Here is a 24585-nt window from a genome sequence, read left to right as displayed (position 1 = left end):
GGCTCAATGTGTCTAAACCACAAAACAAATATTAATATTCTTGGAATCATTCATCTCTCTCCTTTTCTGCTGCTATTGCTCTAGTTCACACTATCATTTCCTCTAGCCTGAACTCCTGCAAAGTCACCCTACTTGGTCTTCCCTTATCCAGTCTACCTCTTTCATCAATTTATTATATTGTACTTAGAGTAATATTTTTCAAATACAATTTTAAGTATGTTATCTCTTTTCTATGCCTGAAATCCATGCCTTGAGAGACTTAACATTGTTGTTTTTGGCAGAGACCAAAATAATGCATATAGCCCTCAAGGGCTTCTATGGTTGTCTCCTATCTGTGTCTCAAACCTAGCCTCAACATATTCTTTTCCTCAGTCCCTGCATTCCACTGGCACTGATTTATTATTTATTTTTAAATTTTCTCTAATGGGTATACAAGAGCCTCTCAGATTTGTTGTCTCTACTAATAATACTCTCCTCTTACTTTTTAGCTTCTTAGTTCTTCTCCATTTTTTCAGCTCAAGTCACATTTTTTTCAGGTAAGCCTTTCTTAAGCCTCTCATATTGAGTCAGGCTTTCAAAGTATTTTGTTTTATTTCTTCTTAGCACATGTGTTAGAACGTACATATATACTTGTTCATGTGATTATCTGACTACTATTTGACTTCCCCATTTGTAAGTCTCATAAGTACGGAAAAATCACTGTCCATTCTTCAATGTCTACTCTACTTAGTGCACTTTCTGACCCAGTATATGTTCTCAATATGCACTTGTTGAATGAATAAATATGCCCTAAGCTAGAACACCTGACAGGGTTATTAGTTGTCACTTAATATAGAGTCCATCATGTAAAATTTTTGTTCCAGGCTCTTAGTTCAGCCTAGTAGTTGCTTCTGGAGAGGAAATTGGTTGAGGTATATGTAGTGCAATCACATGCAACCAACCTCAACCAAACGTGAATTAGAAGTTACATGTGGTTGCTTTCTTAGAAGGTGCCTGTGAGTATAACCAGTTTTAGAGGATGAGAATCTCTTCTCCAGGTTAGACTTCTAGCTTATTTACTTTAGACATTAGATGACATTAGATCAAAGTATTTGGTGGATATAAGAGGAATCAAATCTACCCATACTTCTCTTTACTGACTGTTTTGTGTAGTAGCATTCTAAACAAGTCCTTAGTAAGCAAGTCTGTTGAATGTGATATTAGCTCTGAGTACAGTAGGAAAATTGCCTTAGAAATGTTAACTACAGGGGCGCCTGTAGTTTCAGCTCAGGTCATGATCTCAGGGTCCTGGGATCGAGTCCTGCATTGGGCTATCTGCTTGGCAGGAAGCCTGCTTCCTCCTCTGTCTCTCCCTGCCTGCCTCTCTGCCTACTTGTGAACTCTGTCTGTCAGATAAATAAAGTCTTAAAAAAAATTGTTCACTATAATTAACTCACATTGCATAAAATCTAAATATTTTGTTCATACAAGTGCTCTAATATTAATGGCTCTCATATGACTGGAAAATTCTCAAAGTGATTTGCTAACACACAAAGTTCACCAATATCAACCAGGTCTGAGACTGCAGTGGGGGGGTAGATCTATCATGCTGCACAATTAAGCCTCTTCAAAATGCAAATTCAAAAGAGCACCTTATTCAACTGAAGCTTCAGGGGAAATTTAGAAAGGCAAATGCAATTATGCAAGTTGGACAGCTGCCAAAGAAGGAGTTAGCCAACATATTTAATTTTGCAAAAAGGGTCATTATCAATTTTTATATATAAATCTCCATCTGCCCCTGGAGAGATAATGAGACCTCTAGGGTACAAAGTGAAGAGATGTTTTTCATGGAGAATCAGTAATATGTAAACAATTATGTTGATGCCAAGATACTTATAGCATCTGCTATCAAATAGACAGTAATACTGCATATATCCAGACAATGCTAAGTAGTGACCAAAGCCTAGAATTTTCATTATGCATGAATTTTTAAAAAAGATTTTATTTATTTATTTGAAGATAGAGATTACAAGTAGGCAGAGAGGCAGGCAGAGACAGGAAGGGAAGCAGGCTCCCTGCTGAGCAGAGAGCCCGATGTGGGGCTTGATCCCAGGACCCTGAGACCATGACCTGAGCCGAAGGCAGAGTCTTTAACCCACTGAGCCACCCAGGTGCCCCATGCATGAATTTTTATTTTTGTATTGTGAACAGCTCCCTGGTGATATTAGACAGAAGACAAGTATGTCACATCATTTTGTCTCTCAAAGGGCTTAGAAAAAAATCTATTTGAACATATACAAACAACAAATATCTAGAAAATAAATGTTAGTAAATATTTATTTATGATTCCTCTTATACCCCAAATAAAATCCTGAACTTAGTAAAAATTTTTTTAGTTTTTATTATGGTCTTCTTTCTTTCTTGGGAAACTAAGAAATCAACTGAAAAGAGTTTTTTTTTTTTTATATCAAGAATTTATAAGTAGGGGTGCCTCTTAACCTCAACTTTCCAATTTGTAAAAGTGGAAATATAATGATTCTGTAATTATTTATGTAATAATTATGTAAAACATAAATAGTGCCTATAATTACATAAGCCAATAGGCCTGGCCCCAAATAAGTATTTAATAAATTTTTCATGAAGTAGTGAGCTATAGAAGAAAACAACCTGAGAGCTAGAGCTAAAAGGAAAATCATTAGAGAGAAGGTTCAAGGCACACAAGATAAGGAAGAAGATCATTTGAAAGCAAGAGCCATCAATGATGTCAATGCTGCAGAGAGATCAAGGAAGACTGGGACAGAAAAGATTTGGCAATGTGGAAGTCATTGGTGACCTCTATCTGAGAGGATTGAACCAAAGTAAAAGCAGAAGTCAGACTGTTGTAGGTCAAAGCACAGAGGAGAGCTGAGGAAATGGAGATACATAACTAACTCTTTTAAAGTGTGGATAAGAAATTGGGGATAGAGATAGGATAGAGAGTTTAAAAATAAAATTAAAACTACTGAGTAAAAGGGGAGTCATTCTAACAAGAGATATGAAAATAATATTGCCAAATGATGTTGAGGTCCCAAATCTGCTGTGAATCCTGACTATTCTAGGCACCAACCTATTAGTTCATGTAATCTCCAGCAGTACTTTGCAACTCTTAGCTATTCTTATAAGGACTCCACAATTATTTTTAAGATCCCAGGTGTATGCAGATGACAGATGATTATATTGATTTACATATGAGTTTTTTGAAAGTTTGGTGCAAAGGAAAGTTCATGGCTTCAAGTGATAAAAACCCAACTCAAACTAGCTTAAACCTATAAGAAAATTGATTGGGCTATATAATTGGAAATTTTAAAGTTTACCTGGTTCCAGGGGTTAACTGCTGTCATTGTCTTTTTCTCCAGTTCCTGACTCTGCTTCCCTCTGTTGTCTTCCTTCTCAGGAAAATTCTTCCTTACTGGTGACAAAGGAGAACACTTGAATCTTAATCCATTCTTACATAGCCATCCCCCTCAAAAAGAGAGCACATCTTTCCCATTAGTTTCAGAAATTCTTACTGAAATGGCTCCTATTTATCTTCTTGGATCACAGATCCATCCCTAAATCAATCATGTGGCCCAGGCAATGGAGTACTCTGATTCGCTACCCCTGGAGCTTGTGGGTAGAGTAGATTCCATTCAAACCACATGCACTGGGACGCCTGGGTGGATCAATGGGTTAAGCCTCTGCCTTCAACTCAGGTAATGATCTCAGGGTCCTTGGATTGAGCCCCACATTGGCGCAGGCTCCCCCCGGCCCCCACTGCCCGCCTCTCTGCCTACTTGTGATCTCTGTCTATCAAATAAATAATTAAAATCTTTAAACCACATGGACTAACCACGTATGTGGGAATCCTTATCCAAAAGGAAGAGATGCAAGGCTGACAAAATAAATAAAAATGAAAACTCAAAACCATGTCACTTGTCTTCTTTATTTTACTTTCCAAATGTCCCATTTGCATTCAGACTAAACATCATGTTTTTTTAAAAAAAAATTTATGGTTTCAGTGTTCCAAGATTCATTGTTTATGCACCACACCACTGCTCCATGCAACTTGTGCTCTCCTTAATACCCACCACCAGACTCACCCATCCACCCACCCCTTTCCCCTTCCAAAAACCCTCAGTTTGTTTCTCAGAGTCCACAGTCTCTCATGGTTCATCTCCCCCACTCTGAATTCCTCCAATTCACTGTTTTCTTTCCTTCTCCTAATGTCCTCCATCTTATTCCTTATGCTCCACAAGTAAGTGAAACCATATGATAATTGACTTTCTCTGCTTGACTTATTTCACTCAGCATAATCTCCTCCAGTTCCAGCCATGTTGATACAAAAGTACAAAACATGTACAAAAGACACAAAACATCATCTTTTAATGCCCAGATCTAAACTTATACTTTTTATATTTCTAAATACCAAGCTTAATCTTTTTTCAGTTTCTCCTCTACACATTCTCATCATTCTGTTCTTTGGTTTCACCCTCTGTTAATCTACATTCAAAATAATAATCTTCACTTCTTAAAGTCCTCCATTGACCAATATTGTTTCAATATTTAAAAAGCAAATCTATTTTAATCTTTTCCAATGAATTCAATTTAATTAATTTATTACTCATTCTCAAAATGACAATGGGATCAATATTAATTTCAAAATATCTCTTTATATTTAAGGACATAGTGTGAAGTAAAAGGTGTAGATATCCTGCACACATATATTATTCCACAGGTAATTCAGTGAATATATATTGGCAGTTTAAATGTAATCAATGTTAAACTTGGTGGTTAATACAAATTGGATTATGTTTCCTTCTGCTTAGAACCCTTTAGTATTTTCTATTTCTCTGAAGGAGAAGACCAAACACATTAGCATGGCACATAGAGCCCAGCCTGGTCCAGCTCCTGCTGCCCCCTCATCATGACATAGCCCCTCCAGACTCATTTCACTGCAGGCTCACTAGTCCTCTTTCAGTCCTTCCTACATACTACACAACCTCCCACCACAGAATCCTCTTATAGGCTCTTATTTTTGCAAGCAAGTTTTTCTTTTTTCATCCTTTGGAACTCTGTTGAAAGTTCTCATCTTCAGAAAAGAAAAAGCCTTTCCTGACCTCCTTGACCACATCAGTTCATCGGTTAGATTAATTTCAATTTTTCTAACACTGCAATCTGCATTTCTCTTGACACAATTATAGCTTTACAGTTGTTTACGTAACTACTTCATTATAGTCTATCATACTCATTGCATTATAAGTGCTAAGAAAGATAGGGACTGTTGTATCTCTAGTACCCAATACATTGTCCTGCACATTGTTGACACGTGATAAAGCAAATATATATTGAATGAACCAATCTATTTGTAAATTCTTTTTAAAAAGATTTTATTTATTTGAGAAGGAGAGAGAGAGAGTGAGCAAGAGCTTAAGATCAGGGGGAGGGAGAAGCAGACCCCCTTCTGAGCAGAAGCCCGACACAGATTTTCATTATATTTTATAGCAAAACATGGAAGATATTCCAAGTTAGCTCTAAGGTAGGCTTGCAGGGTGGTTTATGAAAAATGTATTCTTTGTTGTTGTTGTTGTTGATTTAAGTTTTTTTAGTTTATTCATTTGAGAGAGAAACAGAGAGTGAAGGAGCAGAGGGAAGGATCTGAGGGAGAGGAAGAAGCAGACTCCTCACTGAGCAAGGAGCCCTATTCAGGACTGGATCCCAGGACTCCAAGACCATTACCTGAGCCAAAGGCAGATGCTTAACAAACTGAGCCACCTAGGTGCTATTGGTAGATATTAACCAATTTACCGATTTTTCTAACTAATTTTTTCTTAATGATTGACTACTTTAGATCCTATATGCCCAAAATAAGCTCATTATTTTCCTAGTAGAATAGAAAGGTTTTCTTTGCTTATTGATCATAGCCCTTACATATACCCCTTACCCAGAATTATTTATATGTATGGAGATATTAGCATTTGTTCATGTCTCAAAATTTATTATTATAATGATTGAAAGTTTTTGCTCCTTCATTTATCCCCAAAGTAGAATCTTGGTCTGAGTAAAATTTTTTTCAAATGTGCTTTGTTCTCTTTTCTTCTTATCCAAATGGTATGGGCATATCAGCTCAAAGTTGCTACACTATTGTGTTGCTCCATTTACCCATGTTTAAACATTGTTAATGGACATGGTTTAAAGATTCATAGTCACATCCTTTTACTTGAACATCTTTTCTTGGAGGTGGGTCGAGGATTTGCTTCAATGAGTGCCAGAGCAAGTGATTAGTGCCACAGCAAGCAATGATTGTTTCACAGTGCTCTAATTGTCATTTCTACTTGGACCAGCTGAATCATACCCTAGAAAATCATGTGTGATGGAATACATACTGCTAACCCAGTGGTTTTCTATAAAGGAAGCCCATTGTGAGGATTAATTTTCCACTGTACACTTTTGAATAAAGTCTCTCTTCATTCTTTGAGAGATTCCTCTATCCCACAGATATGCATAAGTTAAAGCCCAGCATTACCCAGCTGCAATGTTATGTGAACATATGCAAACAAAAATGCCCCAAGTAATATCCTCATGTATTTGACTTATATTTACTTCTTGCATCACTCGTGCTCCAGCTGTCTCTTCTGCCCATTTTATCAAGTGAAGACTTGCCAAGGCATCCTTTCCCACTCTTGTGTTTATCAAGGCAGGGAATAAAATCATCTATGTTTTATTGTTCTTCTATGGTACTCCTTATAACCAAACAAATAAATAAGTTTTGGAATGCCTGGGTGGCTTACTTGGTTAAGCATCTGACTCCTGATTTTAGCTCAGGTCAGGATCTCAGGGTTATGAAATTGAGCTCCCCATAAGGCTTCACTCTGAACATAGAGCATACTTAAGAGTCTCTCTCTCCCTCTTCCTCTATCTTGCCCCAACCACTTGGATTTTCTCTCTCTCTAAAAAAGAAATAAAGAAAAAAATAGATAATTTTTATTGAAACATATTTGACATATAACACTATGTAAGTTTAAGGCATACAATGTATTGATTTGATACATTTATATATTGTAATATTATTGTCATTGTAGTGATAGTTAACATCTTTATCACATCACACAATTATCATTTCTTTTTTGTTTGGAAATAATTAAGATCTAGTCTCTTAGTAAGTTTGATGATTATTATAAAATATTATTATCTGTGTTCACCATATTGTATGTTAGAGCTTCAGGACTTAATTAATAGATATGTAATATTAAGTAGTTCTTAAGTGCTCTAGAAAATACATAGTTTATAATCTCTAACTTCCCTGGGGAAAAATAACCTTTTGTTGAGAGTAAATGCTTTAACTTAATATAGAGGCGTTGTACCAAAAAGAATAAAATACCTGGGAATAAACTTAAACAAAGAAGTGAAAGTCCTATATTCTGAAAACTATAAAACACAGATGAAGGAAACTGAGGATGACACAAACAAATGGAAGGACATTCCATGCTCATGGATCAAAAGAACAAATATCATTAAAAATGTCTCTTCTACCCAAAGCAATCTACAGTTTTAATGTAGTCCTTATGGAATGGGAGAAGATATTTGCAAATGACAGTACAGACAAAAGGTTGATATCCAGAATCTATAAAGAACTCCTGAAACTCAACACACACAAAACAGACAATCATCTCAAAAAATGGGCAGAAGATATGAACAGACACTTCTCCAATGAAGACATACAAATGGCTAGCAGACAGATGAAAAAATGTTCATCATCACTAACCATCAGGGAGATTCAAATTAAAACCACATTGAGATATCACCTTACACCAGTTAGAATGGCCAAAATTAGCAAGACAGGAAACAACATGTGTTGGAGGGAATGTGGAGAAAGGGGAACCCTCCTACACTGTTGGTGGGAATGCAAGTTGGTGCAGCCACTTTGGAGAACAGTGTGGAGATTCCTCAAGAAATTAAAAATAGAGCTTCCCTATCGCCCTGCCATTGCACTACTGGGTATTTACCCCAAAGATACAGATGTAGTGAAAAAAAGGGGCTCAATGTTTATAGCAGCAATGGCCATGGTCGCCAAACTGTGGAAAGAACCAAGATGCCCTTCAATGGACGAATGGATAAGGAAGATGTGGTCCATATACACTATGGAGTATTATGCCTCCATCAGAAAGGATGAATATCCAACTTTTGTAGCAACATGGACAAGACTGGAAGAGATGATGCTGAGTGAAATAAGTCAAGCAGAGAGAGTCAATTATCATATGGTTTCACTTATTTGTGGAGCATAGCAAATAGTATGGAGGACAAGGGGAGATGGAGAGGAGAGGGAGTTGAGGGAAATTGGAAGGGGAGGTGAACCATGAGAGACTATGGACTCTGAAAAACAATCTGAGGGTTTTGAAGGGGTGGGGGTGGGAGGTTGGGGGAACCAGGTGGTGGGTATTAGAGAGGGCACGGATTGCATGGAGCACTGGGTGTGGTGCAAAAACAATGAATACTGTTACGCTGAAAAAAATAAATTAATTAAAAAAATATATATATGTTTATAAAAAATAAAAAATTGATAATAAATAAAAAAGAATATATCACTCTCTAACCTAAAAAAAAAAAACACCAGCATTTTTCACAAAACTAGAACAAATAATAACTAAAATTTGTATGGAACCACAGAAAACTCTGAATAGCCAAAGCAATTCTGAAAAAGAAGAACAAAGCTGGAGGTATCACAGTTCCAGATTTCAAGTTGTACTATGGAGCTGTAGCAATCAAAACAGAACAGTACTGGAACAAAAATAGACACAGAGGTCAATGGAACAGAATAGAGAGCCCAGAAATAAAGTTACATATATATATTGTCAATTAATCTATGACAAAGGAGGCAAGAATATACAATAGGGGAAAAGACAGTATTTTCCATAAGTGGTGCTGGGAAAACTGGACAACTACTTGCAAAAAGATGAAACTGGACTACTCTCTAACATCATACACAAAAAAATAAACTCTAACATCATACACAAAAAAATAAACTCCAAGGTTAACGACCTAAACATGAGTCCCAAAACCATAAAAATCCTAGAAGAAAACACAAGTAATAATTTCTCTGACATCAGCCACAGCAACATTTTTCTAGATATGTCTTCTAAGGCAAGGGAAACAAAAGCAAAAATAAACTATTGGGAGTACATTAAGATAGAAACCTTTTGCACAGCTAAGTAAACTATCAACAGAACAAAAAGACAGCCTACTGAATAGGAGAAGATATTTACAAATAATATTTCCAATAAAAGGTTAATATTCAAAATATATTAAGAACTCATATGACTAACACCAAAAAAAAATCTGATTTAAAAATGGGCAGAGGTCCCAAATAGACATTTTTCCAAAGAAGACATACGGATTATCAACAGATACATGAAAAGATGCTCAGCATCACTCATCATCAGGGAAATGTAAATCAAAACCACAGTGAGATATATTCTCATGCCTATTAGAATGGCTAAAATCAAGAAGACAAGAAGTAAGTGTTGGTGAGGATGTGAAGAAAAAGCAACCCGCTTGCAGTATTGGTTGGAATGTAAGTTGGTACATCCACTGTGGAAAACAGTATGGAGGGGCGCTTGGGTGGCTCAGTGGGTTAAGCCTCTGCCTTCGGCTCATGTCGTGATCTCAGGGTCCTGGGATCGAGCCCCGCATCGGGCTCTCTGCTCAGCAGGGAGTCTGCTTCCCTCTGTCCCTGCCTCTGCCAGCCTCTCTGCCTACTTGTAATCTCCATCTGTCAAATAAATAAATAAAATCTTAAAAAAAACAAACAGTGTGGAAGTTCCTCATTCAAAATAGAAATGCCATATGATCCAATAATTCTCCTATTGGGTATTTATCTGGAGAAAATGAAAACATTAATTCAAAAAGGTACATGAACCCCTATGTTTATTACATACTTAATGTTTATTACAATACCCAGGATATGGAAGCAACCTAAGTATCCATCAATAGAAAAATGGATAAGGAAAATATGATGTACATATACACAATGGAATATTGCACAGCCTTAAAAAGGATGGCATAAAAAAAAAGGATGGTATTGTTCTGAGACAATATGGAGGGACCTAGAGGGTATAAGGATAAGTAAAAAAGTTAGACTGTGAAGACAAATACTCTATGAGTCCACTCATAAATGGAATCTAAAAAATGAATAAATGAACAAAAAGCAGAATAAAGACTATTAATATAGAGAATAAACTGATGGTTGCCAGAGGGGAGGGGAGTGGGAGATTGAGCAAAATGGGTGAAGGAGAAGGGGAGGTACAGGTCTCCAGTTATGGGATGTAAGTCACAAGAATAACAAGCAGAGTTAAGGAATACAGCCAATGACACTGTAATAATGATGTAATGGGACAGATGATACTTGTACTTGTGAACATAGCATTGAACTGTACACCTGAAACTAGTGTAACATTGTGCATCAACTATACTCAAAAACATATATAGAGGCATTGTCATACACTAGCAGTCAACATTCAGAGTTCTATAAATTATTTTTCTATATAAACAATGTGGAATAATATGTTTCTAGTGAAAGTGAAAAGTGAAATCACTTTTCACCTTTTAAAACTAAGCTTCACATTTACTGTGATTCTACAAACAGGTAAGAAGTGAGAAATTTCATAAATTGATTTAATATGTGATGGATTGATTTTCTTTTTTTTAAAATTTTTTCTTTTTTTTTTTTTAAAGATTTTATTTATTTGACAGACAGAGATCACAAGTAGGCAGAGAGGCAGGAAGATAGAGAGTGAGAGAAGGAAGCAGGCTCCCTGCTGAGCAGAGAGCCCGATGTGGGACTCGATCCCAGGACCCTGAGATCATGACCTGAGCCGAAGGCAGCGGCTTAACCCACTGAGCCACCCAGGCGCCCATGCTAAAATACTGGCTCAAGATGGCTCTACTGACAAAAAACCAAGTTAGGATTTGACTATGCCTGTTTTTGTGTAGATCGAATTACTTGTGTCTGTTGATCTGTCCATCATTTCATGATTTTGCTTTTCTAATTTTGCATGTTGTGACAGGTATCTGATATTACCTGTGTTCAAAGGAACACAAAGCAAATAACAGGAATTCTTTGCCACTGTGTTTTCATTTTCATTGTAACTCTAAATGTTCTGTCATTTTCATTCCCTCTCTTCCTTTCAATAAGTTATTTGAGAATCTTTGGTATCTTCCTCACTATTTTCCTTGAAAAAACCAAACTGTTTAAAAGAGTTTATTGTTTATTTAGCTTCATTTGAGGGTTTCTTCTTTTTTTGTATTTCAGTTTTCCTGAGAGCACAAAATCTGTTGCAGATTTGTAATAAGTACAGTTATAACTTCACTTAGGTATCCATGGAGTCAGACCAGGGTTTTGAGATCCTGTCTTAGTCTCTTGATTGTTGGACCACTTATGTTCAGGTAACTTAAATCCATCACACTTCTCATTGATGAAACAGCAGCCACAACAATGGCTCATACTTATTGAGCCAGGCAACATTCTATGCACCTGATATACATTAACTAATGCAACAGTCACAAGAATTCCATGTGCTAGGTATTATTATGACCTATTCCTGATTTATAGCTAAAGGGAAGTTACTATAATTATCCCAAATTTACAAAGAAAAAAAAGAAAAGGAAAGGAAATAGAAAAGAAAAGAAAAAGAAAGGAAGAAAAGAAATTGAGGCCTATTTAAGTTGAGGGTAAGTTCCATACTCAAGGAAAACCTCTAGTAAGTGGCAAAGCGGGAAGTTGAGTGGAACTCTACCATACTGTTACCTGCCAGGTCAATTTGTGGGAATTAAATGGATAATTCTATTAAAAACACCTCATTGTATACTTGAATTAAATACAAAAACATCTTACAGTGAACTTTACCTATAAATGCTTAATAAGTACTGATTATTATTGTTTTTATTGAGGTAGCATGACAGTGAGAATGGAAGGGAGGGTGTCATATTCACTGTGGATCTTGCTTACCTGGAACTGTGCTTTGCAATGAATGAAAGAATGCATAATGAATGATATTAAGATAAGATTAAGTTGGATATAATTGATCAAAACCATATATAAAGTTACCAAGTGTTCTAGGTGCATCATAAATGTTGTTATAGTTCATTTTTATAGGGATAATAAAGTTGAGAAAGTGTTGTAGGAATAGGAAAAATAAGACTATAAAAATGCTGTTACAATAATTTTAAGTACAATAATTTTATAAATTTGTTTTATTAATTGTGATTATAGTTACTAGCAAAAAAAAAGGCAAGAAAAGAGAAACCCATGATAAAATTTCAGTTTTGTAATAAATTTGTCATAGCCAAAAGAAAAGAAGAACATTCTGTGATTTACTGGAATTAAAGAATAATGAGAATTCGAACTTTGGGAAATTTTCTGAATGCATAGCTATATCAAATTCCTTTTGAATGAAATCCAGAAATAATATTAGTGAGAAATTTTTCTATTCATCTCTTTTTGAGAAGAGGAATGTATTTACTCCATTGATGTATATATATTCACACAAATATTTCTAAAAACATGGTTGTGTTTTGTTATCCTTGGCAAATGATACTCAAATGCTTTACTTAATTAAACATTGTATTTTATTTTTAATAGACCAGGATAACAATTCAGCTTTTATATATATATTTATTTATTTAAAGATTTTATTTATTTACTTGACAGAGAGAGATCACCAGTACCAGAGAGGTCCATAGAGAGAGAGAGGAGGAAGCAGTCTCCCTGACAAGCCGAGAGCCCAATGCGGGACTCAATCCCAGGACCCTGAGATCATGATCCGAACTGAAGGCAGAGGCTTAACCCACTGAGCCACCCAGGCACCCAGCAATTCAGCTTTTATAGATGTATGCAATTTGGTACAAAGAGATCACTGAATCATTTAAACTATTTCTGCTTTACTTGTATCTTGTGTGTTAATTTTCTGAAGTCATTCTTACTAAAGATAAAAAGGTGAGACTTCAGCATTAAAATGAGCACAGTCTCCATATTAAATTTCTTACAAACCTGCAGCGGTTAAAATTTGAATTCTTGAACATTAGATATACTCTATTAGATGTGGCCAACATTATTTTTGTCTAAGAAAACAGGCCATCAGTTTTGCAAAACTATCATTTTGGATCATGTTCAAAATTTTATAGAGTTTTAAAAGTAAAAACAAGGTTAATGCTTTTTTTTTAAAAAAAGATTCTATTTATTTTTCTGAGGGAGACCCCGAGTGCATGAACTTGGGGGAGCAGCAAAGGGAAAAGGAGAAGCAGACTCCCCACTGAGCAGGGAGACTGCCTATGGCTAGATCCCATGACCTGAACTGAAGACAGATGATTTAACAACTGAGCCATCTATATGCCCTAAGGTTAATTCTTTTTTTTTTTTTTTTAAGATTCATTTATTTATTTATTTGACAGATAGAGATCACAAGTAGGCAGAGAGGCAGGCAGAGAGAGAGAGGAGGAAGCAGGCTCCTTGCTGAGCAGAGAGCCCAACGCAGGGCTCAATCCCAGGACCCTGGGATCATGACCTGAGCCGAAGGCAGAGGCCTTAACCCACTAAGCCACCCAGACGCCCCACCTATGGTCAATTCTAAATAAGAAAAAAATGTAAATGTATGGTTATGATCATTTATTTTTAAATGACAGGGACAATGTTGTCAAAAGTCAATTTGTTTAAATAATTATAATTGCTAAAGACAGATTCTACTTGACAAATTTTCTTTAATTACATCTACAAAGAAAGAGAAAAGCAGACATTCTTCCTATTTATTTTACCTACTCGTTTCTACCATGGCTAGCATTATACAAATGCATGTTTAACACTCAACTTGATATAGGTGCTGTAAATACTCTTATGTGTACATTAGAGGCAACTCAAACATCAGGGAGAAAATATTAGAATCAATAAAGCTTAAGTTTTCATTTTCTTTAAGACAAATAAACTACCAGTATTTTTAAATATCCTCAAACATAAGTAAGAAATTCAAATTCAGTACTTTTTAGTGTTGACAATTTATTTTAATCTTATTATTTAATATGAATAATAATCTCATTATTTAAATATGCATGAATCTGAAGCCAGGTTTAAGTCCCACTGCTAAACTAAATAAATAAATAAATTCCCAATGCTTATGGTTTTTAAATGATGACAAAACTAACACTCATGTACAAAACTACCAAACTAATAAAATACAAAACTACAAAACTAATAAAATATATACTAGTGACATTAATTTTACGTGATAGCATGAGGTTTTGCTGAAAGGAAATTGTTAATTGTAATGTGAATACTATTTCACAGGACAGCCTCTTTCTAACTTGCTATGTCTGTAGTATAACACGTTTTATGATCACTCATTTTGTCACCATGTTTACAATTTAGACTATAAAGAAATCTTTGTCCAGCACACCATGATAGCAGTTGGTCCTCACTTGGCACAAACTCATCATTTAGGTATTAAGTTGATCTCTGTTCTTTTCTCATTAACTAGTGATGATTCAAGCAGTGCCCTTTGTTGATGGTGTACTCATAAATACAGACACCAACAAGGCCCTAAAATTGAGTGGAAATATTCAGTTATGAGGCTATTCTAACAGTCCACAATCTGTTTTTAATCGTGCCATTTTAACGTCAAACTAAACACATGACATTAAGGAAAAAATCCACTGAGCGCACTCAGTTCCTTGAAAAAACTCTCAAGGATCAGTTTGAAAAACAATAATTTACAGAGTTTTCCTTTTAGATACTACATATGTCCTTTAAATCCATTTAAAAAATTTTTTAAAATTTATTTAAAAAAATTTTTTTTCAGTGTTCCAGAATTCACTGTTTATGCACCACACCCAGTGCTCCATGCAATATGTGCCCTCCATAATACTCACCACCAGGCTCACCCAACCCCCCACCCCCTCCCCTCCCAAACCCTCAGTTTGTTTCTGAGTCCACAGTCTCTCATGGTTCGTCTCCCCCTCCATTTTCCCCCAAATCACTTCTCCTCTTCATCTCCCAAAGTCCTCCATGTTATTCCTTATGATCTACAAGTAAGTGAAACCTTATGGTAATTGACTCTCTCTGCTTGACTTATTTCACTCAGCATAATCTCTTCCAATCCCATCCATGTTGATACAATAGTTGGGTATTTATCCTTTCTGATGGGGGTATAATACTCCGTTGTATATATGGACCATATCTTCTTAATCCATTCGTCTGTTGAAGGGGATCCTGGTTCTTTCCGCAGTTGGCTACTGTGGCCATTGCTTTAAACCCATTTTATTAAAATGTATGAAAACATGTCTGCTAGTCATTAAGGTATGATGGAGCAGAAAAAGGAATGCACACTTTGAAGGAAAAAAATGTATAAAGTGGATTTCCTGGGAAGAATGCTGCTGATTATGGACATTTTACAGCCGATGTAATTTTCTAAATGGCCATAAATTTACAAATGCAATATTACAGTAGTTTTAAAAGGAGATGTTGGGTATATCAGAATCATTACAGGTATCATCCTTAAGAATTTTAAAGGCTTACTAAAGTTCTTATTTACCTTGTTCAACTTTAGTCCTGGTTACCACATTTAATAAACCAAGAGTAAACTCAAATTTGCTAAGTAAAATGAATCTCTAATACTACTACCTCTTAAACATTTAGGAAGATATTCAAGTCTCGATTTTCTATTAGGATCATTATAGACTTAATTTGTCTAAGTGAGAAAATAAAAAAATAAAACTTGGATCAGAAAATAAGACTTTTAGCTGATATTGTTATTTTCTTGCTAGATTGAACTACTACTGAGAGAAATATTCCAATGGAAAAAAATAAACATATAACAAAACAAAGCATCAGAAATTTCAATATTTATATCATTATCAACTATACTTACTAGTAGCAGGTAACATTTACTGAATTATTGCCAAATGACAGGCACTATGCTAATTGTTCTACGTGGATTTTCACATTTAATCTGTGTAAAAACCCTGTGATTAGGTACTAATATTATCCCCATTTCACAGACAAAGAAATCGAGTAGTTTGCCTGAGGTCACATGGTCAGTGAATAGCAGAGCTTGAATTTGAATCCAGGCAGTTTGACTCTGGAGCCTCTTCTACTGACTCTAGGCTGAGAAACTTTCCCAAAATAGTTCACTGGTTGGACCAGTATGGACAAGCAAGAAATTTTTTGTCTCATTAATGACCCCTTTTCAATTTGCACTTCTTACATGGTTAGTGGCTTAAAGAAGCCTTCCATGTGTTACTTTTTATGAGGAAATACTGAAAAGATCTTTGCCAATGAAGCATTTATTCTTCCTATTTGCTAAATTGGCAATAATTGAGAATACTAATTTTTAATAAAAGGGAACTACATAAATTTGGCAAATCAAAGTTACACAGAGAATTAAATGAGTCAATTGTTCTTTAATAAATCTATTCTAGTATTTTGTTAAAAATTTGCATTTTTAAATATTCACTTTGGACACCATGAACTATCAGCTGTGCAGTGAATTCCTCTCTTGCTTGAAGTCATGCCCAATTAAAACATTAACCAGAAGCATTGCAATGTTGGATGCCAAAAGCAAATAGGAACGCATATATTTCATATAGTCTAAAGAAAATTCTCAAGAAGACCAACCAAACAACTTATAAGGTGGCATTGAAAGCATTAAATATAATATATCAACAAAGTAATTTTGAATTGCTTTATAGAATTCAGGGATGGAAATAAACAAGTAGAACATTGTGTCTGTTCTGCTGGTGAATAGGTATTTTTAAACAAAAGGAATGAAAAAGAAAAAACAAAGCAAAACACTGTATGTTCTTACTTAGGATTTTTTTTTTTAAGCGTATGGGAGATGTGTTAACTCTTGAAGGTAATGAGATAGAAAGGAGGGTAAACATGAATGTTACATTAAAAACATTATAGGCGTGCCTGGCTGACTCAGTCAGTAGACCATGCAATTCTTGATCTCAGGGTCTTGAGTTCAAGCTCCATTTAGGCTTAGAGCTCACTTTAAAAAATTACGTATTTTTCTATTTATAAGGGTGAACAGTGGTCCTTACAAAAAATTGCAACAGGGGCGCCTGGGTGACTCAGTAAGGTTAAGCCTCTGTCTTCGCCTCAGGTCAGGATCCTGGGATCCTGGAATCCTAGGATCAAGCCCTGCATCGGGCTCCTTGCTCCACGGGGAGCCTACTTCTCCCTTTCCCACTCCCTGCTTGTGTTCCCTCTCTCCCTGTCTCTGTCTCTGTCAAATAAAACAATAAATCAAATCTTAAAAAAAAATGCAACAATACAGAGACATATTAGGGAGAAAAATTATCCTGTAATTCTATTTAGTTTGTAAAATACTCTTATAGGTTTTTCATCTGTATATAGTAGCATGAATAGAATATAGTCTACTTCATACTTAAATGCACATGTTTTATGTTATATGTAAGTTATGTACATACATTTTTCTTTTACAGTAATTATTATATATGCTGCTTTGTTACTGATTTCTTCTTCATCTTAATACTGTATCTTGGACATCTCCATTTTTGGGAATTTTTATTTTTTATTTTTATTTTTTCTTTCAATATTTTATTTAAATTCTAGTTAGTTAACATATAGTATAATACTGGTTTCAGGAACAGAATTTAGTGATTCATCACTTACATATAATAACCAGTACTTATTATGACAAATGCCCTCTTTAATACCCATCACCCATTTAACATATCTTTTTTCCCACCTCCCTCTGTCAACCCTCAATTTGTTCTCTATCTTTAAGAGTCACTTACGGTTGGTTTTCTCCTTTTTTCTTTTGGCCCCTTCCCATATGTTCATCTGCTTTATTTCCTAAATTCCACATATGAGTGAAATCGTATGGTATTTGTTTTTCTTTCACTGACTTATTTTGCTTAGCATAATACACTTAGCTCCATCCAATCTGGCAAGGGGCAAGATTTTATTCTTTTTGATGGCTAAGTAATACTCCATTTTATATATGTATATACCACATCTTCTTCATACATTCATTAGGTGGTGGACATTTGGGCTCTTTCCATAGTTTGGCTGTTGTTGATAATGCTGCTATAAACATCTGGGTGCTGTACCACTTTGAATCTCTATTTTTTTAAATCTTTTTTTAAATTTTTTATTTATTTTTTAATTAATTAATTAATTAATGAAATATATAAAAATTTTTCTTTTATAACCATGTATTTTTATCCCCAGGGGTACAGGTCTGTGAATCGCCAGGTTCACAGCACTCACCAAAGCACAAACCCTCCCCAATGTCCATAATCCTACCCCCTTCTCCCAACCCACCTCTCCCCAGCAACCCTCAGTTTGTTTTGTGAGATTAAGAGTCACTTATGGTTTGTCTCCCTCCCAATTCCATCTTGTTTCATTGATTCTTCTTCTACCCACTTAAGCCCCCACGTTGCATCACCACTTCCTCATATCAGGGAGATCATATGATAGTTGTCTTTCTCTGCTTGACTTATTTTGCTAAGCATGATACGCTCTAGTTCCATCCATGTTGTTGCAAATGGCAAGATTTCATTTCTTTTGATGGCTGCATAGTATTCCATTGTGTATATATACCACATCTTCTTGATCTATTCATCTGTTGATGGACATCTAGGTTCTTTCCATAGTTTGGCTATTGTGGACATTGCTGCTATAAACATTCGGGTGCACATGCCCCTTTGGATCACTACGTTTGTATCTTTAGGGTAAATACCCAGTAGTGCAATTGCTGGGTCATAGGGCAGTTCTATTTTCAACATTTTGAGGAACCTCCATGCTGTTTTCCAGAATGGTTGCATCAGCTTGCATTCCCACCAACAGTGGAGGAGGGTTCCCCTTTCTCCGTATCCTCGCCAGCATCTGTCATTTCGTGACTTGTTGATTTAGCCATTCTGACTGGCGTGAGATGATATCTCATTGTGGTTTTGATTTGTATTTCCCTGATGCCAAGTGATGTGGAGCAATTTTTCATGTGTCTGTTGGCCATCTGGATGTCGTCTTTGCAGAAATGTCTGTTCATGTCCTCTGCCCATTTCTTGATTGGATTATTTGTTCTTTGGGTGTTGAGTTTGCTAAGTTCTTTATAGATTTTGGACAGTAGTCCTTTATCTGATATGTCGTTTGCAAATATCTTCTCCCATTCTGTCAGTTGTCTTTTGATTTTGTTAACTGTTTCCTTTGCTGTGCAAAAGCTTTTGATCTTGATAAAATCCCTATAGTTCATTTTTGCCCTTGCTTCCCTTGCCTTTGGCGATGTTCCTAGGAAGATGTTGCTGCGGCTGAGGTCAAAGAGCTTGCTGCCTGTGTTCTCCTCAAGGATTTTGATGGATTCCTTTCACACATTGAGGTCCTCATCCATTTTGAGTCTACTTTTGTGTGTGGTGTAAGGAAATGGTCCAATTTCATTTTTCTGCATGTGGCTGTCCAATTTTCCCAGCACCATTTATTGAAGAGGCTGTCTTTTTTCCATTGGACATTCTTTCCTGCTTTGTCGAAGATTAGTTGGCCATAGAGTTGAGGGTCTATTTCTGGGCTCTCTATTCTGTTCCATTGATCTATGTGTCTGTTTTTGTGCCAGTACCATGCTGTCTTGATGATGACAGCTTTGTAATAGAGCTTGAAGTCTGGAATTGTGATGTCACCAACGTTGGCTTTCTTTTTCAATATCCCTTTGGCTATTCGAGGTCTTTTCTGGTTCCATTCCAATTGGAATTATTTGTTCCAATTCTTTGAAAAAGATGGATGGTATTTGATAGGAATTGCATTAAATGTGTAGATTGCTTTAGGTAGCATAGACATTTTCACAATATTTATTCTTCCAATCCAGGAGCATGGAACATTTTTCCATTTCTTTGTGTCTTCCTCAATTTCTTTCATGAGTACTTTATAGTTTTCTGAGTATAGATTCTGTGCCTCTTTGGTTAAGTTTATTCCTAGGTATCTTATGGTTTTGGGTGCAATTGTAAATGGGATGGACTCCTTAATTTCTCTTTCTTCTGTCTTGTTGTTGGTGTAGAGAAATGTAACTGATTTCTGTGCATTGATTTTATATCCTGACACTTTACTGAATTCCTGTATAAGTTCTAGCAGTTTTGGAGTGGAGTCTTTTGGTTTTTCCACATATAGTATCATATCATTTGTGAAGAGTGATAATTTGACTTCTTTGCCGATTTGGATGCCTTTAATTTCTTTTTGTTGACTGATTGCTGAGGCTAGGACTTCTAGTACTATGTTGAATAGCAGTGGTGATAATGGACATCCCTGTCATATTCCAGACCTTAGCGGAAAAGCTTTCAGTTTTTCTCCATTGAGAATGATATTTGCGGTGGGTTTTTCATAGATGGCTTTGATGATATTGAGGTATGTGCCCTCTATCCCTACACTTTGAAGAGTTTTGATGAGGAAGGGATGCTGTACTTTGCCAAATGCTTTTTCAGCATCTATTGAGAGTATCTTATGGTTCTTGTTCTTTCTTTTATTGATGTGTTGTATCACATTGACTGATTTGCGGATGTTGAACCAACCTTGCAGCCCTGGAATAAATCCCACTTGGTCATGGTGAATAATCTTTTTAATGTACTGTTGAATCCTATTGGCTAGTATTTTGGTGAGAATTTTCGCATCTGTGTTCATCAAGGATATTGGTCTATAGCTCTCTTTTTTGATGGTATCCTTGTCTGGTTTTGGGATCAAGGTGATGCTGGCCTCATAATATGAGTTTGGAAGTGTTCCTTCCATTTCTATTTTTTGGAACAGTTTCAGGAGAATAGGAATTAGTTCTTCTTTAAATGTTTGGTCGAATTCCCCCGGGAAGCCGTCTGGCCCTGGGCTTTTGTTTGTTTGGAGATTTTTAATGACTGTTTCAATATCCTTACTGGTTATGGGTCTGTTCAGGCTTTCTAATTCTTCTGGTTCAGTTGTGGTAGTTTATATGCTTCTAGGAATGCATCCATTTCTTCCAGATTGTCAAATTTGTTGGTGTAGAGTTGCTCATATTATGTTCTTATAATTGTATTTCTTTGGTGTTTGTTGTGATCTCTCCTCTTTCATTCATGATTTTATTTATTTGGGTCCTTTCTCTTTTCTTTTTGAGAAGTCGGGCCAGGCGTTTATCAATTTTATTATTTCTTTCAAAGAACCAGCTCCTAATTTCATTGATTTGCTCTATTATCTTTTTGTTTTCTATTTCATTGATTTTTGCTCTGATCTTTATGATTTCTCTTCTCCTGCTGGGTTTAGGGTTTCTTTCTTGTTCTTTCTCCAGCTCCTTTAGGTGGAGGGTTAGGTTGTGTACCTGAGACCTTTCTTGTTTTTTGAGGAAGGCTTGTACCACTATATATTTTCCTCTCAGGACTGCCTTTTTTGTGTCCCACAGGTTTTGAAATGTTGTATTTTCATTATCATTTGTTTCCATAATTTTTAAAAATTCTTCTTTAATTTCCTGGTTGACCCATTCATTTTTTAGAAGGATGCTGTTTAGTCTCCATGTATTTGGGTTCTTTCCAAATTTCCTCTTGTGATTGATTTCTAGCTTCAGAGCATTGTGGTCTGAAAATATCCAGGGAATGATCCCAATCTTTTAATACCGGTTGAGTCCTGATTTAGGACTGAGGATGTGATCTATTCTGGAAAATGTTCCATGTGCACTAGAGAAGAATGTGTATTCTGTTGCTTTGGGATGAAATGTTCTGAATATATCTGTGATGTCCATCTGGTCCAGTGTGTCATTTAAGGCCTTTATTTCCTTGTTGATCTTTTGCTTGGATGATCCGTCCATTTCAGTGAGGGGAGTGTTAAAGTCCCCTACTATTATTGTATTATTGTTGATGTGTTTCTTTGATTTTGTTATTAATTGGTTTATATAGTTGGCTGCTCCCACGTTGGGGGCATAGATATTTAAAACTGTTAGATCTTCTTGTTGGACAGACCCTTTGAGTCTGATGTAGTGTCCTTCCTCATCTCTTATTATAGTCTTTGGCTTAAAATCTAATTGATCTGATATAAGGATTGCCACTCCTGCTTTCTTCTGATGTCCATTAGCATGATAAATTCTTTTCCACCCCCTCATTTTAAATCTGGAGGTGTCTTCAGGCTTAAAATGAGTTTCTTGTAGGCAACATATAGATGGGTTTTGTTTTTTTATCCATTCTGATACCCTGTGTCTTTTGATTGGGGCATTTATTCCATTAACATTCAGGGTAACTATTGAGAGATATGAATTTAGTATATTGTATATTGTCTCTGTTCCTTACTGATCTACCACTTGTAGGCTCTCTCTTTGCTTAGAGGACCCCTTTCAATATTTTCTTTAGAGCTGGTTTGGTGTTTGCAAATTCTTTCAGTTTTTGTTTGTCCTGGAAGCTTTTAATCTCTCCTTCTATTTTCAATGATAGCCTAGCTGGATATAGTATTCTTGGCTGCATGTTTTTCTCGTTTAGTGCTCTGAATATATCATGCCAGCTCTTTCTGGCCTGCCAGGTCTCTGTGGATAAGTCAGCAGCCAATCTAGTATTTTTACCATTTTATGTTACAGACCTCTTTTCCCGGGCTGCTTTCAGGATTTTCTCTTTGTCACTAAGACTTGTAAATTTTACTATAAGGTGACGGGGTGTGGGCCTATTCTTATTGATTTTGAGGGGCGTTCTCTGAACCTCCTGAATTTTGATGCTTGTTCTCTTTGCCATATTGGGGATATTCTCCCCAATAATTCTCTCCAGTATACCTTCTGCTCCCTTCTCTCTTCCTTCTTCTTCTGGAATCCCAATTATTCTAATGTTGTTTCGTCCTATGGTGTCATTTATCTCTCGAATTCTCTCCTCGTGGTCCAGTAGCTGTTTGTCCCTCTTTTGCTCAGCTTCTTTTTTCTCTGTCATTTGGTCTTCTATGTTGCTAATTCTTTCTTCTGCCTCATTTATCCTAGCAGTGAGAGCCTCCATTTTTTTTTTAAAGATTTTATTTATTTATTTGACAGAGAGAGATCACAAGCAGGCAGAGAGGCAGACAGAGAGAGAGGAAGGGAAGCAGGCCCCCTGCCGAGCAGAGAGCCCGATGCGGGACTCGACCCCAGGACCCTGAGATCATGACCCGAGCCGAAGGCAGTGGCTTAACCCACTGAGCCACCCAGGCGCCCCAGAGCCTCCATTTTTTATTGCACCTCATTAATAGCTTTTTTTAATTTCAAATTGGTTAGATTTTAGTTCTTTTATTTCTCCAGAAAGGGCTTTTATATCTCCCAAGAGGGTTTCTCTAATATTTTCCATGCCTTTTTCGAGCCCGGCTAGATCCTTGAGAATTGTCATTCTGAACTCTAGATCTGACATCTTACCAATGTCTTTATTGATTAGGTCCCTAGCCTTCGGTACTGCCTCTTGTTCTTTTTTTTGTGGTGAATTTTTCCGCCGTCATTTTGTCCAGATAAGAGTATATGAAAGAGCAAGTTAAATAGTACAAGTGTGGTACCAACCCCAGGAAAATATGGTTTAACCAAATCAAAAGAGTTCCCAAATCGTGAGGGGGGAGAAAGGGGATAAAAAGAGGTTCAAAAGAAAAGAAAGAAAAAAAAAAGAAAAAAAGGAAAAAAAGAAAAGAATTTTAAAAAAGGACAACGAATAAAGAAAAATATTAAAAGGAAAAACATATATATTAGATAAACTAGTTAAAAAACGTTAAAAAAGAAAAGGGTAAAAGATTAAAAAAATATTAGCAGAAGAAGAGAAAAAAAATGAAAAAGAAAAAAATTAAATTAACTGCAAGACTAAAAAAATCACAGGGAAAAAAAAAAAGAAAAGAAAAAAAAAATCACAGGGAGAAAGCCATGAGTTCCGTGCTTTGCTTTCTCCTCCTCTGCAATTCTGCTGCTCTCCTTGGTATTGAAACCGCACTCCTTGGTAGGTGAACTTGGTCTCGGCTGGATTTCTTGTTGATCTTCTGGGGGAGGGGCCTGCTGTAATGATTTTCAAGTGTCTTTGCCCCAGGCGGAATTACACCGCCCTTACCCGGGGCTGGGGTGAGTAATCCGCTCGGGTTTGCTTTCAGGAGCTTTTGTTCCCTGAGCGCTTTCTGTAGAGTTCCGGAGGACGGGAATACAAATGGCGGCCTCCGGGTCTCCGGCGGAGGAGCCGAGAGCCCGGGGCCCCCCTCCTCAGTGCACCCTCAGAGAACAGCGCTCAGTTACTCCCGTCTGCCTGACCTCCGGCCGCGCTCTGATTCACGGAGCCTGCGACAGGTTCAAGGTAACCCCGAGCTGCGAGCTTACTGTCGGCTCTGTCTCTGTAGCCGGCTTTCCCGTTCCAATACCCGCAAGCTCTGCGACACTCAGACACCCCCGATCCTTCTGTGACCCTGCAGGACCTGAGGCCACGCTGACCCCGCGTGGGCTTCGCTCCGGTTTAGCCTCTGGAGCGATGTCCCTCAGCGGAACAGACTTTTAAAAGTCCTGATTTTGTGCTCCGTTGCTCTGCCGCTTGCCGGGAGCCGGCCCCTCCCCCCGGGGTCTATCTTCCCGTCGTTTTGGATTCACTTCTCCGCTGGTCCTACCTTTCAGAAAGTGGTTG

General features: G+C 36.7%; 1 protein-coding gene across 1 annotated transcript in view; it reads left to right on the top strand.

The window, feature by feature from the left end:
- The window catches only part of OTOGL (otogelin like), a gene marked incomplete at its 5' end in the record, with an annotated part of 379802 nt that overhangs the window by 128145 nt on the left and 227072 nt on the right, over window positions 1–24585 (top strand). The window lies entirely within an intron of this gene.

The sequence above is a fragment of the Mustela nivalis genome (genome assembly GCF_964662115.1).
Source record: "Mustela nivalis genome assembly, chromosome: 7".
NCBI classification, from domain to species: Eukaryota; Metazoa; Chordata; class Mammalia; order Carnivora; family Mustelidae; genus Mustela; species Mustela nivalis.
This window is presented reverse-complemented; position numbering and strand designations above follow the sequence as displayed.